This window comes from Ananas comosus, unplaced genomic scaffold (genome assembly GCF_001540865.1).
Source record: "Ananas comosus cultivar F153 unplaced genomic scaffold, ASM154086v1, whole genome shotgun sequence".
Lineage (NCBI taxonomy): Eukaryota > Viridiplantae > Streptophyta > Magnoliopsida > Poales > Bromeliaceae > Ananas > Ananas comosus.
The window spans coordinates 1-4,319 of record NW_017890761.1 but is presented as its reverse complement, the minus strand read 5'-3'; the positions used below and the strand labels follow the sequence as shown (position 1 = coordinate 4,319).

Below are 4,319 nucleotides of genomic sequence, written 5' to 3'. Positions count from 1 at the left end.
CTTTTCCCGAAATGAGAAAAAAATTGAGCAATCTACATATTATTAATTCTCATTATAAGATTGACAATACAAGTCAAAGAATTTAAAAATAAATTCTTACTTTAGAGTAAATCATGTATTCAATCTCAAGAGAAGTAATTTCATACAAATTTCATGTATAAGAAAAAAATCATTCATAACAAGTTCCATCGTGGAAATAATTAAGAGTCAAGGATTTGGTTTAAACCTGTCTCTGATACCAATGAAAGTAAAATTAATCTATGAAATACCTCAATTCCGATTCGAAGATCGTGATAAAATAGGATCAAACCAAACCACTCGCTCCACGGATCAAATGCAAGATCACAAGATGGAAATTGCACTAGTTTCCACAACCCAAATGTCAAATCCTCCAAGACGAGAGTAAACTTTAGGAATTCAGTGATTGGGAGAAAATCTCATTGAGAGAAGAAGAAGCAGAAATGTAAGTTTTTTTTTTTTTTTTTTTACGTTCCATCCCTCCTTTCTCTCTGCACGTTTGTAACTGCTCGTACTGGGTGGTTTCCCAAGCAACTAAGGAAACCACCTCTTAATGGGTCGGGTCGGATTTGCCCATCATGGGTGACCCGAAACCCGATTAAAAAACCAACAAATGCTAACTTGAATTTGAGGGATTAAAGAGAAGTTGTGTAATATGTCGAATTTTCGACTACGTAACTAATCTGGATCAAATTGGTCTCGATAATGCTAAAATGAAAATTAATTGCTTTCAAATTAAATTGGCAGCTTGTGGAGGTGTATGAGCATAATTTGGAAGTGATTAGAAATGTTCGAAGCAAACTAGAAGCACAAAGAGGCCTCAAATTGCTGCTGCCAGGCTGTGGTGTAGTGCAGGGACTGATTTGTAAACCTGCAGGGACTGATTTGTGAACTGTTGGACTGCAATGCAGTTTCAGCCTTTTGAGGGGTTAAACTGCAGATTGTTGATCTTATCACTTAAACCCTTACCCCCAGAGGTTGTCCACGTGCCAGGGCATCCTTCCTCAGCCTTCTTTTTCATCTAATTCCTCCTCTCTTTCTCTCTCAGCCATGAAGCAAGTTGGTGAAGGAGAGGTGGTAGAATTGAGTTTTCTTACTGTTGGAGCTAAGAAGAAACCCTTGGGGAAACTTCAAATCCAGGTAATTTTGATATATATCTCTGGTTTGAGTAGTATTGATGGTTGTGAAGAAGATTTCTAAGTAGTTGAAGCTTGGAGAAATGATGTTGGCAGATTTTTGATGTATTAGGCATGTTGGAGCTGCCGAATTGGAGCTTCAGCTGAGGAAGCTTGGAATTTGAGGTAGATGGCTTGCTTCTCAGCTAGAATGATAGTAATTGCATAAGAGAAGCCTCTAAATGGTTCAAATTGGGGTATGTGTATGCAGGAAATTCTAGTAGGGGCTGAGAAAAGAGAGAAAGTGTGAAGCTGCTACCTTGAGGAGCTCCTTGGTGTTCCAAGCAGAGAAGGACCTAGAAGGGGAGCTTCGAATGAGGTAAATGGGTGCCTCTCCCCTGGTTTGAATGGTGTGAAATTGCTCTAAAAGAGTGTAAGCAAGAAAAGTAATTGCTTTATACTTGTAGTGAGATGTGAAGAAGCAAGTGCAGAATTTCAGCACCAACAGAATTTCAGCAGAAACTTCTTGCTATTGGAGCTGAAATAAAAGGTGCTGGAGTAGCAAAACAGCTGAGGAAATTCTAGAAGCGATTGTGGAGTTGAGTTTTGTTGTTAAGGGGGCTGTCGGGGTGAACTTCTGGGCGCCCGAATTGAAGGCAACCTGGTGGAGTTGGTGCTCGAGTGAGGGTCTTTGGAATTCCGAGCTGAGGAGAGAAGATGTTAGCTGAGAACAACTTGGTGAAGCCTTAGATCAGATGTGATCGGAAGTTCAAGTTGACATTCCGACGGACTCACGGCGCGCTAATTACGGTAGACGTCGTTCTAGCTTTACGCGCATCGAGTCGCGGGGGCTAGTATTTATACAATTCGAGACGTTGATTCCAGTTTTTGGCATCCCTACAGGATCGAAGAGAGCCGACAGCAATTAGGTGGGTCTGACTTTCCCGAAATGGGTGAATTCCCTCTATGTCATCTTCAACATTGTGAATTGGAATAGTGGCATATTCACATGCATAAATGGATGTTCGAATGAAATGAGACATGCATTAAAATGCATACTAGATCGCATATCGTGGAACCTCTATATAGTAGAGGAAGAGTTATAAAATTGCCTAGTTTATATAAACGATGTGCTTGATTAGCATGTATTTATGTTAACAGTATACTAGTGTGAACAAGTTAGTACAACATTTTTCCATATGGAATAACTGCTAAATTGTAAACATGACATTTAGTTCATGTATAGTGAAGTTACATGCTTGTATAATTCTTAGAATATCATGTATAGTGAAGTTACATGCTTGTATAATTCTTAGAATATCATGTATAGTGAAGTTACATGCTTGTATAATTATGTGGAAATTATGTATAGTGAAGTTACATGCTAATATACACTACACCAAAAGGGGCATTTAGGGGAGGAAGGCACGAATTTGTGCGGCGATGGGTTTTGCAAGCTAGGGCGAAAAGGGATTTCGAGGCGTCGTCGAGGGAAAAAAAAAAAAAGGGTAGGGCTTTTGTGCGAGCGCGCGAAGGGAAAATGGGCCGCGCGGTGGGGAAAAAATCCCGCTTAATTGTTTGGCTGGCATTTCTCTTGGTGGGATTTTTGAGATGACTTTAATTATAATGAGAAAAAATAAAGTAAACCTGGTATATATCTTAATAAGGGCAATTAGGTAAAAGTGCCCTTAAAGAATAGCCTTTGCTGGCTATTTTTGTAAAAGCCACTAATAAAGTGCCAGCAAAGATCATATTTGGTGTAGTGATAATTCTTACTGCTAATAGAATTCTTAGAATATCATGTATAGTGAAGTTACATGCTTGTATAATTATGTGGAAATTATGTTAAGAGTACCGTTAAGAATGCTTCGCATGTTTGTATGGACAAGTTGGTCATTGTTTTCATTAAATAAAGATAGCACGCATTTCATGTTTGATACATGTATATACAGGATCTGGTTAAGTAACTAGAATGTGGTATTATGATATAACTTGCATGTTATTCTATTGAAGCTAATCTAGTAAATAACTAGTATTGGACGTAAGGGCATCTCTGTATAATGCCTTAGAGTAATTACATATGACTTGTTTGCTCCAAATAGGGGAGGATTATATGGAACTATAGGATATGTGCCATGAGTCATTGCTTATGACTTTAGAAAACCACTTTCCTTATGTATAGGGAGTAGTGAGAGAACTCTACATGAGTAGGTATAGGTATAGCCCTTATGATGTAATGAACATACTTAGTTAAGCTATACTAATTATTGGTAGAATTATGTCAACAAGTAGTTGATAGTGGCTTATGTTTTGATACTACAGTGTCGACCTTGTGTCGAATTGAGATTCCATGTTCGAGACATGATGAAATTGTGATACTTGTGCTACGGATTACAGCTTGCATGCCATTGTCTCTTTCGCACTCGCTTGTGGGGGTCGCGCCCCCCCAAGCCAGCACTCCGGAGTTAGCCTAGTGACAGATTGCTCGCTTATGTACGAATTAAGCGCCGAAGTGGATTGCTGTGGGTAGTGTTGACTTCCACAGGGCCATTAGGCACGGCGCGGCTGGGACTTTCCCATAAGTAAGTCTCTTGTGAATTGAGCTATTATGAGTTACCTTAACCTTAGCTGGACATAGTAGTAGGGATACATTATGTCATTGGTTAAGTATGACTAGTAGTAAACATACTATAGGACTGACATTTTTGCTGATTAGTAATATAGTGACAGTATTTGAATATAAACACTTCTGTTAGTATAAGAGCAGCTACATGATGTCATTAGCTAGTAAACATAATGATATGCTGCATATAGCATGACATATAGTTGATTAAGCTGCTAATTAGCATGACTTAAAAAATTCGTTCATATGCATTAGTATATAAGACATATTATGAGACACATTGTGGAGGCATAGTATTACCGAGTTATTTCTTTTACTGTTGCACTTATTTTGCTTAATTACTGCTTTATACTTATGTCTCAGTTGACCTAGTGGTGTACTTCGCCACTCTCGGCGGCTTACCCACTGGGAACTATTGTTTAATAGTTCTCATGCCCTCTTTGTTGTTGTTTTTATAGAGCCTTCCACAGCGGGAAAGGCTAGGGATTCCGGGCGAGGGGTCAGCGGCTAATTAGAACCTTCTCGATGTTAAATAGATGAACCTCTATTAGTTTATATTGAGT

General features: G+C 38.9%; 1 long non-coding RNA gene across 5 annotated transcripts; it reads left to right on the top strand.

Annotated features, from left to right (window-relative positions):
* Nucleotides 1–1,007: 1,007 nt before the first annotated feature.
* On the top strand, nt 1,008–4,319 carry LOC109704210. Of its 5 annotated transcripts, none has more exons than XR_002214224.1 (5): nt 1,008–1,158; nt 1,267–1,319; nt 1,405–1,512; nt 1,601–2,062; nt 4,215–4,319. It is a non-coding gene; the product is annotated as an uncharacterized LOC109704210 (long non-coding RNA). The 5 variants fall into 5 exon arrangements; XR_002214225.1 differs by lacking the exon at nt 4,215–4,319 and adding an exon at nt 3,456–3,592; XR_002214226.1 differs by lacking the exon at nt 4,215–4,319 and adding an exon at nt 3,531–3,577.